This window comes from Somniosus microcephalus, chromosome 34 (assembly GCF_052327205.1).
Source record: "Somniosus microcephalus isolate GS21.2 chromosome 34, FLI_Smic_1.0, whole genome shotgun sequence".
Taxonomy (NCBI): Eukaryota; Metazoa; Chordata; class Chondrichthyes; order Squaliformes; family Somniosidae; genus Somniosus; species Somniosus microcephalus.
The window spans coordinates 1,317,524-1,330,163 of record NC_141020.1 but is presented as its reverse complement, the minus strand read 5'-3'; the positions used below and the strand labels follow the sequence as shown (position 1 = coordinate 1,330,163).

At 45.5% G+C, this 12,640-nt stretch overlaps 1 protein-coding gene across 1 annotated transcript in view; it reads right to left on the bottom strand.

Annotated features, from left to right (window-relative positions):
* The window catches only part of LOC147096637 (leucine-rich repeat and fibronectin type III domain-containing protein 1-like protein), a 152,381-nt gene extending 141,540 nt beyond the window's left edge, over positions 1–10,841 (bottom strand). The window contains exon 1 of the mRNA XM_085973182.1: positions 9,771–10,841. The gene's annotated coding sequence lies outside the window, so the exon portion shown is untranslated. The remainder of the gene's footprint in view (positions 1–9,770) is intronic.
* Positions 10,842–12,640: the final 1,799 nt, after the last annotated feature.

The following is a 12,640-nucleotide window of genomic DNA, read 5'->3' as shown; positions in this document are numbered from 1 at the left end:
TGATAGTTCAGTTTCGATCAAGCTGGGAATGCCTTTGGGTTCAGGGTCATTTGATTGCACCCCTGTGGGGATCAGAATCAAGGAGATTTCAAGTGTCTTGTCTGCACCGGGGCTCTCACAGGTTCGGTTATGGCCCAATCTGAGTCTTTCACAGCCCAGTCGAGCAAGAAGCGAATGCTCCTTAGCTCCTGATCACATTCCAGGTTGACGCCTTTTTTATCTTCCTGTATCTGGGAATGTGGGTAGATCCGACATTTCTCAAAAGTCCATCAATAAATACTTTTTCAACTTGTGGCGAAGGTCAGCCGTGGCGCACTGGGTAGCACTCTAGCCTCTGAGCCAGAAAGTCGTGGATTCAAGTCCCATTCCACAAACTTGAGCACAAAAATCTAGGCTGACACTCCAGTGCAGTACTGAGGGAGCACCGCAGTATTGAGGGAGCGCAGCACTGTTGCAGGGGCAGTACTGAGGGAGCGCCGCTCTGTCAGAGGGACATTACTGAGGGAGGGCCGCTCTGTCAGAGGGGCAGTACTGAGGGAGCGCTGCACTGTCGGAGGGGCGATACTGAGGGAGCGCTGCACTGTCGGAGGGGCGGTGCCGAGGGAGCGCTGCATTGTCGGAGGGGCGGTACTGAGGGAGCGCTGCACTGTCGGAGGGACAGTACTGAGGGAGGGCCGCTCTGTCAGAGGGGCAGTACTGAGGGAGGGCCGCTCTGTCGGAGGGGCAGTACTGAGGGAGCGCTGCACTGTTGTAGAGGCTGTACTGAGGGAGCGCCGCACTGTCGGAGGGGCAGTACTGGGGGAGCACTGCACTGTCGGAGGGGCAGTACTGAGGGAGTGCCGCACTGTCGGGGGGGGCAGTGCTGAGGGAGCGCCACACCGTCGGAGGGGCTGTACTGAGGGAGCGCCGCACTGTTGGAGGGACAGTACTGAGGGAGCGCCGCACTGTCGGGGGGGCAGTACTGAGGGAACGCTGCACTGTCGGAGGGGCTGTACTGAGGGAGCGCCGCACTGTCGGAGGGGCAGTACTGAGGGAGAGCCGCACTGTCGGAGGGGCAGTACTGAGGGAGAGCCGCACTGTCGGAGGGGCAGTACTGAGGGTGGGGCCACAATGTCAAAGATGCCGTGCTCAGAGTGAGGAATAAAACAGAAGCTCTGTCTGCTGGTTCCAATGGTTCAGGTGAACATTAAAAAAGGAGCAAGGAGATTCCCCAGTGTCTTAGCCAACATTCCTCCCTCCCATCATCAACAAAAGCAGAAAAACTCATTGCTGCTATTTGTGGGATCATGCTGTGTGCAAAGTGCATGCTGGGTTTGCCTGTAATCACTCCAAAAAACAAATTATGCTGCAAAGCACTTAGCGGTAGTATTTAAATGTGGTTATGAATTATTTTATGAACTTAGTGCTCTCTTCAATCAGTGAGCTGAACTGTATTAGCCGAGGACTCTACTCCACCTGTATTTATAACATTCTGCAGTCCTGTAATTGTGGAGAGACACTTACTGCATCCACCTGAGATCCCACTATTTTGGCAAAGCCATTAACCCATTTATTTTAAAAGCTTTAGCTAAAACAGCAGAGAGAGGAATTTCTGATAAATGCATTAATACCCAACAACATTCTATCCGGAAGCAGATCGCAACATAAATGCTCAATAAACAAGATAGAAAATTGTACAAAATAATAACATTATTTAATATTAATCAAAGATTACATGTTTTGATTCCAGGACATATTATTTCAAATGACAATTATGCAAAGCAAAAAAATTAAAAATGAATGAGCAGTGAGGTGTTAGACTAAGTGAAAGTATTAAATGGATAATCTAATGTCTAAACTACCACCCCTCCCTCAGCATGTACATAAAAGGAATGCTCCAGGATAATCTCCTACAATGACCTTATTCTCAACTATTAATCTACATAATAAACTCCATATGAATTTTAATATCCTGCATTAAATATCATCAGGAAATAATCTTGCTGAGCTTCCCAATGGCTCAGTGGGTTTATCCTGTCAGTATCTGGTTCAGAAGGGCCTGGGGTATCCCAAATTCAATCCCCTGTCTCTATTGAGTTTGCCGATGCCAGCCAGGAGTTTGGGGTTGCTATAATTGGCTTCAGTGCCCTGGGTCAGTGAGGAGAAGATTGCCCAGGGTTCACACTCCTGATGGCTAGTCAGTGATTCAGGATGGACAGTGGGTGCATGTTGGGTGAACAAAGAGAAGCAAAGAGTCAGCTCAGGTCAGCGTCAGAACATTTTGGGTGAAAACCGTCAGAGCCGCATCTGCCAAACTTTAGCAGGCTTCTCTCAGGTGCTGCCTGACCTGCTGTGCAATGTTCCTGCTGTAGCTCGGAGAGGTGTCCTGAGAGGGCAACAGGAAAACCCACGAGTGTTAAAATCAAAGATACGAACAGGAAATATTGAGAATTCAGAACAGGTCTGTCAGCGTCTGAAAGTGAAGCAATGGAAGATCGCAGCTGAAATGTTAACCTGTTTTGCTCTTTGAGTTGACTCCTGTAGTTCCCACCATGCTCTGTTGGTTACATGCACCAAAAACTTGCATTTATATAGCGCCTTTAATGTAAAAAATGTCCCAAGGCACTTCTCAGAGCTGAAACCCAAAAAATGGATGTCTTACCAAAGAGGCGATGTTAGGAGAGGTAACTAAAAACTCTGTTAAAGAGGTGGATTTTAAGGATGGTCTTAAAAGGAGGAGAGGGAGGTGGAGAGGTTTCGGAAGGGAATTCTAGAGCTTAGGGAGCTGAAGCTACAGCCACCCAATAGTGAGGTAAAGGGAGGTCTGCAGGAGGCCGTCAAAGAAACAGAGAGTTTGGGGAGGGGGCATTGGACTGGAGCAAGGCCATGAAGGGATTTAAACACTAGGATGATATTTTTAATTGGAGATTCGGAGACCAGGAGCTGATGTAGGTCAACAAGGACAGGGGTAATGGGTGAGCGTGACTTGGTGCAGGATAACATAGAGTGTGAAAGATGGGAGCCCATCCAGGAGAATTGGAATAGCTGAGTCTGGGGGTAATGAAGACATGACTGAGGGTTTCACCAGCAGATGGGCTGAGGCGAGGGCAGAAGATCTTAGAACACCTATGTCTCAGAAACATCACAAAACATTAATTATAACAAATTACTTTGAAGCGCTATGACTATTTGTTACATAGGCAAATCCAGTAGCCATCTTGCACATAGCAAGATCCCTCATACAGCAATGAGATAAATGAACAGTTGATCAGTTCATGGTGATCTTGGTTGAGGGAGGAATGTTGGCCAGGACACTCTGCCTGTACAGGGCCTTGGTGAGACCACACCTGGAGTACTGTGCACAGTTTTGGTCTCCTTATCTAAGAAAAGATATACTTGCCTTGGAGGCGGTGCAACAAAGGTTCACTAGATTGATCCCTGGGATGAGAGGGCTGTCCTATGATGAGAGATTCTGGAGTTTAGAAGAATGAGAGGTGATCACATTGAAACATAAAAGATTCTGAAGGGGATTGATAGGGTTAGATTCTGAGAGGTTGTTTCCCGTGGCTGGTGTGTCTAGAACTAGGGGGCATATTCTCAGGATAAGGGGTAGGCCATAAGACTGAGATAAGGAGGAATTTCTTCACTCAGAGGGTTGTGAATCTTTGGAATTCTCTGCCCCAGAGGGCTGTGAATGCTGAGTCGTTGAGTATATTCAAGGCTGAGATCGATAGATTTTTGGACTCTAGGGGAATCGAGGGATATGGAGATCGGGCGGGAAAGTGGAGTTGAGGTCGATGATCAGCCGTGATCTTATTGAATGGCAGAGCAGGCTCGAGGGGCCGTGCGGTGGAGCAGGCTCGAGGGGCCGAATGGCGGAGCAGGCTCGAGGGGCCGAATGGCGGAGCAGGCTCGAGGGGCCGAATGGCGGAGCAGGCTCGAGGGGCCGAATGGCGGAGCAGGCTCGAGGGGCCGAATGGCGGAGCAGGCTCGAGGGGCCGAATGGCCGACTCCTGCTCCTATTTCTTATGATTTTAACCGAACCGTGTATGGGTCCACCTAACTCTCCAGAATAGGCAGATGGGGACTCAGTTTACCTGAACGGTGGCTCCTCCACCATGCCAACATCTCTGATAGGTCTTTCCTTTCACTTTGGAAGGTTCTATGCCAGATTTAGTGGCAGATGCAGAACAGTGTGTGAACTAGGAGCATGAACAGTGGTTGGTGATGTAATGACCTTGCACAGTAGCCCATTTCTTAAATGAACAGTTTCCACTGTTTGACATTGGTTGATGGATGCTTCGAAGCACTGGCTGAGATTCAACTAATGACTACATCAGTGGAACAGTCCACTGAGAGTAGGAAAATCTGCCAATCTAGTGGAAGGATCTAAAAATGCATCAATAAGGGATCAATTACTTGAGGATTTGATGTTGTATCTTCACATTTTTCCCCGGGAGAGCGATGTGAAGCATTCATGGGCGGATTAACAGTCTGACAGGCCAATGGCCATGACCATCTTTATACCAGCCAATAGGGCTTTAGTCCTATACAGGGGGAAGGTTTTATGGGCTCCCACAATCCATACGATGCGGGGGGGAGGTTCACCCAGACCCATTGGATGAGAGTATCCTGCTGGATGTCAACCTGTAATTCTAAGCCGGAGCTCGAGTTTCCACTCACCGGGATGGTCTGGAGAGGGTTTGAACCTGGGACCTTCTGACCCAGAGGCAAGAATGGAACCACTGCGCCAAAGACTTACTTGGACTGGATGACGCAATGGGTTAGATACTGACCTTTCACCTCGGAGATCTGGATTCAAATCCAGCCCAGAATGGTGGGTTTAAAAGTATTCCATTTTCTCAGATTGATATCCCTGCCTGTAGCCACAGGTTAATATGGATGAGGAATGTGAGCTATTTTAGATCTCTGTCTCTCCCTCTCGTGTTTGTACGACAAAAAACAAAAAGGGCCTTTGTTTGGAATTTGATTCGATGCTGATCCCGTCAGTCTTCTCACATCCAGATCCTTCTTTTTATGTGCATCACAGATTGGTTCGATGCTCTGTATTTTCAATTGCTTTTCTTGTATAGTTTAGTGTTCACATAAAGGATCGAAGAAAGAAAGAACTTGCATTTACATAGCGCCTTTCACATCCTCAGGATGTCCCAAAGCACTTCACAGCCAATGAATTAATTATGAAGTGTAGTCACTACTGTTCTGTGGGCAAACATGGCAGCCAACTTGCGCACAGCAAGATCCCTCAAACATCAATGAAATGACTGATCTGTTTTTGTTGGTGTTGGTTTACAGATAAATGTTGGCCTGGACATTGGGAAAATGTCCTTGCTTTTCATATAATACAGGAATTCTTTCACATAAAAGATTGTTAGGATATGGAAACCATTACCACAGGGGGCTGCTGAAGCCGAGTCAATCATGGTGTTTCAGAGGGAATAATAGAAACTCATGAAGCAAAATATTAAAGGGCACCGGAAAAGAGAGGAAGATGGGATTAACGTAGAGACCTCAGATGTAGCATTCCCAGCAGCACAGGCATGATGGGCTGAATGGCCACTTTCTGTGCTGAAATTTCCATGATTCCATATTTTTCTAAATTCATATGTGGAAACAATATTACTGTTTGGAAAGTAAAATGCTTCCAAGGCTTGACATTCATGCACACAGAATTAGTTCATGTCTAGTGACATTTCTCAAAGAATAAAAATTAATTGAGAAAAATATTTAACAGATAATATTTAAACTTCAGTCCATAATCTACTTCTTCCTGTGGAAACATTTTCTCCTGTATGTTCTCGACAGTTTTGTTTTTCTCTGATTTTGACTCTCATTTTCCTGTCAGTGACATTTTTAAAATCCAGGTCACTTTCCCTGTAAAATGCAGTAAGTCCTCGAGATATGGGAGGACTGTTTTGTCAAAGATGCTTCACATCTTCCCTTTAGACTAATTTGCATCAGTTTCACCTGAATTGAAACTGTCAGCTGACTTGGAGCAGAAAACATTGCATTTTCCAAACATGAAATGGGTATAAAATTACCATCTTTTAATGGAAATACTGATTGAATATTAAAAGACTACATTATAACCTAGTGCTTCACTGCCAAACATCAAGGCAAAAACTGCACAGCACCAAAGACATTTAACCGTTCTTCCTACTCTAATTGTATGTTAGATGTGGCATTTTCCTGGCTCTAGATGGAGTTCCTCGTCCATTTTACAGAGAATGTGAGCACAAGAATATTTGCCACAGAATTGCTGTCAGTACTGTTAGGGAATTGGCTTGTAGTTTGGATTAAAAATAATGAGTTTCTCTAAATCTGTTGTAGTTTTTTTTATGGCTAATTTCCTCCCATCTCCTTAAAGCTCTGATATCTGGAACGCCAGCTACTCTCTGGTGCCTCACCCAGGTGACCATCCTTCAGGTCATAGAGTCATAGAGTTATACAGCACAGATAGAGGCCCTCACAGTCATGCTTGATTTAGTCCTTATCCAGCATACATAGACATGTTCCAGAAGGTGTCACTGAATAAATGTCAAAAGTCAAACCCTGGCTAATTTTCCTCTCCATAACCCAGAGGCACTGAGGCTAATTGTAGCATGCCTAACACATAGAATGCACAGCACAGAAAGAGGTCATTCGGCCCAACCAGTCCATGCCGGTGTTTATGCGCCACACAAGCCTCCTCCCACTTTACTTCCTTGCACCCTATCAGCATATCCTATTATTTTCTAGCTCATGTACTTACCTAGATTTCCCTTAAATGTATCTCTGCTATTTACCTCAACCACTCCCTGTGGAAGCGAGTTCCATATTCTCACCACTCTCTGGGTAAAGAAGTTTTTCCTGAATTCCTTATTAGATTTATTAGTGACTATCTTATAATTATGGCCCCTAGTTCTGGTCTCCCCCACAAGTGGAAACATCTATATCTACCCCATCAAACTCCTTCAGAATTTTAAAGACCTCGATCAGGTCACCTCTCAGCCTTCTCTTCTCTGGAGAAAAGAGCCCCGGCCTGTTCAGTCTTTCCTGATAAGTAGAACCTCTCAGTTCTGGTATCATTACAGTAAATCTCTGTTGCACCTTCTCCAGTGCCTCTCTATCCTTTTTATAATATGGAGACCAGAACTGTGCCCAGTGCTCCAAGTGTGGTCTAAGCAAGGTTCTATACAAGTTTAACATGATTTCCCTGCTTTTCAATTCTATTCCTTTAGAAATGAACCCACTGCTTGGTTTGCATTTTTATTACCTCAACCGGCTGAAACCAGCTAATGCAGCACAGACCAGGCGTTTTCAACTTGCATGATTCAGTTGCACATTGCCTTCACCTGAGATAGGTTTAGTGCACCCAACCATCACATGGTCATTGCCCAGCTCAAGAGTAACTCAAGTGCATAAAGTATATGAGACCCTGTGAGCTGGGCTGTGTCCGATGCACACAGAGCTTTTGGGGGTTGGTATTTGAGAGGGAGGTGGGCTGCTTTAGTCAGGGAATGGCACACATTGATGAAGAAGCTGGTTTCAGTTTATAAATGGGTTACTCGGCCAGGGAGCCTTACAGCAACCATCTTGTAGTGTCCACCCATAGCTACACTCAGTACTGTTTATACCTTGGAGTTAAAGATAAGGGCCAGCTTTTTGACTGTGAAGTGTCTATCTGTTCTGATACCTGCTGCAATAAATAGTTTTTGTGAATGGCCTAGCTCTTCCAATAGCTCAGTGGATAAAGGCACTGCATGATGAGGGGGTCCAGGCTTGTTTCCCAGTCTATGCTGGTTTAGTTGATCTCTGGAGCAACAATTGGGTATAACAATTCCCCTCAGTGTCCCTGGACTTGGGAGAGGGGGAAATCAGCCAGGCTTTGTGTTTCTGATCAGGACCCAGTGACTCGTGCTGGGAAGTATTCACATGTGGACAAGAGCAGGCTAGGCTCTGACGCCTCCACAGTGGTTAATGCTGCCGACACTCACCATGCAGGCTCAGATGGAAAGGTTGGCCACTTGGCTGAGGAGCTGGAGATCCCAGGGAGCTGTTCCCCAGTCTGATTCAGGAGGGGAGAAATTAGATAAATATTTGAAAACAAATAATTTCAAAAGGTCTGGGAATGAGCAGGGGAATGGCACTAAGTGGAGAGTTCTTTCAGAGAGGCAGCACAGGCACAATGGATGTGATGCTATCATGCTGTGCTGTAATTCTATAAAATAGAAACATCATATTTGCCAAGGAGATATAAACCTAGACATGACTTGGTGATACTAGTGGAAGGTATTACTCTCTGGTATTTAAATGGGTGCTTGAAAATAGTGCAGATAAAGGACGTCATATGAATATATTAAATGTTCACCTGCTAATATGTCCATTAGTAATTTCTAGGCTTTAGAACATAACATGTTGGTTATTTGCTGGCAACACATAGCAGGTTACAGATCACCGCCTATGTTACAATCATCTATAAAACCGTTTGCCATGTTCAGCATGCTGACCTTGTGAATACATTTTTAAAATTAAATAAATCATAGACTTTGTAACATGTATATCTGTGTATATAAATATATATATTACAAAGAAGAACCAGCATCTTGCAGTGAGTGCAAAGTAATAATTCTCCTGGGTATCAAACATCTTGGCTCCACTCCCTAATGATCTATAATTTTATTAGACTGGCAATTGTATATTACAGAAAGCACAGCACAGTGCACAGCCATCCTTTCCTCCAACAATCCACAGCCTTTTAAACCCCAAGCTTTGTCCCACCTGATCATTGTTTCTTCACTTACCTCATTTTCTTCTACTTTTGTCACACCTGGTGGATCCAATTCATTGGACCTTTGCCCTTCATTTAGGTTTATTATAATAATATTATAGCAAAACACACACATGTATACATATGTACACACACATGTACACACACATGTACACACGTACAATACTGCCTATTATTTAGGTAAGAGGAGGGATTGCAAAAAAGCTGATGAAGATGATGACCCAAATTTGACTTGGCTCGGTCTGTCTCTCTCTCAATCCTACAGTCTATAGCTCAATCTAAATCCAGTGTGGAAATAGCATAGTGAGAAAGTCTAGATTACTGGAAGTGTTCATTTAATTCCAAATAGAAATTCGCAGCTGTGCTAAAATTGAGTGACCTTTTCCACCTGTAATTCCAATCCTTCCCTCACAGCCATTCATGGTGGGTGAGAAATACAGGAAAAATAAAATATATATAAAATATAACATTACATCATTAAAAAAACACATTCGGTCATAAAAAGATGTTAATTCGCCATAAATTCAACATTTAAAAAAATATATATTCACAATAAACCGCATATTAATTCCTTTGTATTATATTTCAATCCAACTGCAGTTTGCCATGGGTTAATCTGTAGCCTTCCCTCCGATTTATTTTATATATAAATAAATATTTCAATACTTAATGACAACTTAGTGGGAAGGGGGCTTGGAAATATCTGAATGCGGCTCTTAATCTAAATTAAGAAACCTGACAGGGCTCAAATACCAGTGAGACTCGCACTACAGAAAGTGCTTTATTATTGATTATTAATGTTCTCTAATATCTCAATATTATTTGACAAGTTGCTACATTTTAAAAGGCTGTGCAAAGAGCTGAAGCCTCTGGAAGGAATGACAGACTTGTAATGAAGGGCTACACTCGCAATCTCCGAGCTGGAATTCTCTCATCATTTCTTAGACTTAAGCAAGCGCTGATACTTGACGGAGAAAGAGGACAATTTGTAGTTTGTTTTTACCTTTGCAAAGAAACATTAATTGGATTCGTTCAGCGGAGCTTTCAGCGAACGGAGGCGGCAGTCCTGCACCAGCTCCGATTAATCTTTGCACCTCTCTCCGTTCCCACTCCTTTCTCCTCTCTCTCTCCACTTCAGCTGGTGCTGGAGAGCTCACCAGACCCACAGTCTTTGATCATAGCAGAGAAAAAGAAAATGGAAAAATAAAAATCACTCAGACCTAGGAGGGAAGTGATCTCTCTGTGCATCTGTAAAGAATCCCATCCTCAGTAGAGAGAAAGATGTGGTTCCTCGGTCTGACTTCCCAACATCGCGGCTTTCAGCACCAAGGGCAGCGCCACAGACCCGCTCTCAGCCACTCGCTCCAGCAGCACCTCCAGTGTGAGGCACTGGCTCCTGGGAATGGGCTCCAAACACAAGGAAGCCCCAGGATTGGGATTCGGATCCTTAACAATACACAACTCTAGCAGGAACAGGCTGGGTCAGCCGCCTGGGGAGCGACCAGGACAAGTCTCTCGCTCAGGAAGGCTGCAGTGAGTTGGAGCGAATAGAGGCGCATCCTCATTCCCTCTGCCCCCAGGACTAGATCCTCGGCACAGCCCAGAGGCCAGCACTGTGTGTATCAGACAGGCTCCACAGTCTCTCACTGCTGCCAGTGCACAGAGCGCTCCTGATGTGCGCAGAATACACTTGCCGAGATTGGTGGCTACCCAGATGGGTGCGTTTCACAGACCAGGTCGCAAGCCCTCAGATCCCACAGCTGCAGCAACATCTGGCACAGCAGGTCTCCCCTCGGTGATCGTCTCCCCTTAAATAAATCCTGGCTACTTCAGTTCCGAGTTGACCAGTGCTTTTCTCCACCTCGTGCCCAAGTGGGACGGTGCAATGCAAAGACAGATCGGTGAAAGCAGTTCTCCCTCTCCCTCACGTTCTGGCAATTACTGTTAGCCAACTGTGAAACCATCCGATAGCTCCACACACACACACACACACACACACATAGAAATAAAGAAAAGATCAAGCTTGCCTGGTCGGAAAGGTTGGAGGAAAGGGGTTTTAATCTGCAGCAAATCACACAGGCAGCGCACAGTGGGAGTGACTGAGCGCCTCATGCATATGAATCAAGGAGCACACGTGTCCCAGCCCAGTGAAGTCAGAGGGCAAACTCCCCCTGTCTGTAGCGGGCACATTCCGAGAAGATTTGATTTTAAAAGGTGGGGAATCTTGTGTATCTGTCATGTGCTGATTCACTGGAGGTGATTTTGATTTTTGTCTCCTGGTCTTTCCAGGGTCAAACACAACCTCCTTCTCCCTTTCTCAATGGCTCCTGGCTGTCAGACCAGCTCTTTAAAAGGGGTTTTGATGATGAGGCTGCCTATTTCATTCCCTATTTGCCTGGTAGAGGTCGTTCTATTTGTGAAGGGTTTTTCAGTCCGATAGAGTCGCTGTCCTTCCAAAATCACCTGTTTATACAGCAGCGTGCGGTTAAAGTGAAGCCACTGAGCATGTACGAGACTTGCATCTTTGCAATGGTTGATCCTATGAACAAATGTTTCTCAATGGTCAGAGCTTCAACTTTCTCTTCTAGTTATGGTCCTTCCAACTAGTAGAGGAGGGCAATTCCCTACACCTTCCCATCCTGCCCCAGAGTTCAGCTCTACTGGCAAAGGTGAGGCTAGAGATCAGAAAGGCCAGACCCAGCATACTTCCTCCTGGACTCCCCGGGACCCATTCACCAGTGCAACCCAGTGAGGTCCTGCTCATGCAATTTGAAGCAACGTGGAAACGAACACTTTGAGAAAATCCTGAAGCTAAATTAACAGTAAATTTATGAAATGCTGCCTTTCGGATGAGACGTTAAAACCAAGGCCCAGTTTGCTCTCTCGGGTGGATATAAAAGATCCCATGACATTATTTTGAAGGAAGTCACACAACACCAGGTTATAGTCCAACAGCTTTATTTGAAATCACAAGCTTTCGGAGCGCTGCTCCTTTGTCAGGTGAAGTGAAGAGATGAATATAGGCACAGCTTATATAGTCAGAGAACACTGCCAGATGATTACAGGTAATCTTTCTAACTGCCCTTTATCCCACCTCAGCAGGGAGATAATCACAGCAATCAAAGGTGTGGATGATGTCCAAACAGGTCAGTCAGGAAAACATTACATCAAAGAACAATGAGGTGGGGTCACCAGGGGTCAAATGTTGCAGATGCTGGGGTCTGTATGAAAAACAAAAAACAAACAAAGAACAATTAAAAAAAAGATTTTTTTTTGCTGGAAATCACAGCAGGTCCGGCCGCATCTGTGTAGAGAGAACAAGCCAACAACGACTCAAGTCTGGATGACTCTACATCAGGTGGGGTTACATGTAGTGTGACATGAACCCAAGATCCTGGTTGAGGCCGTCCTCATGAGTGCAGAACTTGGCTATCAGTTTCTGCTCGATGATTTTGCGTTGTGTGTCTCGAAGGCCGCCTTGGAGAATGCTTACCCAAAGATCGGAGGCTGAATGTCCTTGACTGCTGAAGTGTTCCCTGACTGGGAGGGAACACTCCTGCCTGGCGATTGTTGTGCGGTGTCCGTTCATCCGCTGTCACAGTGTCTGCATTTTCTCGCTGATGTACCGTGCTCCGGGGCATCCTTTCCTGCAACGTATGAGGTAGACAATGTTGGCCGAGTCACATGAGTATGTACCATGTACCTGGTGGGTGGTGTCCTCACGTGTGATGATGGTATCTGTGTTGATGATCTGGCATGTCTTGCAGAGGTTGCCATGGCAGGGTTGTGTGGTGTCGTGGTCGCTGTTCTCCTGAAAGCTGGGTAATTTGCTGCGAACGATGGTCTGTTTGAGGTTAGGCGGCTGTTTGAAGG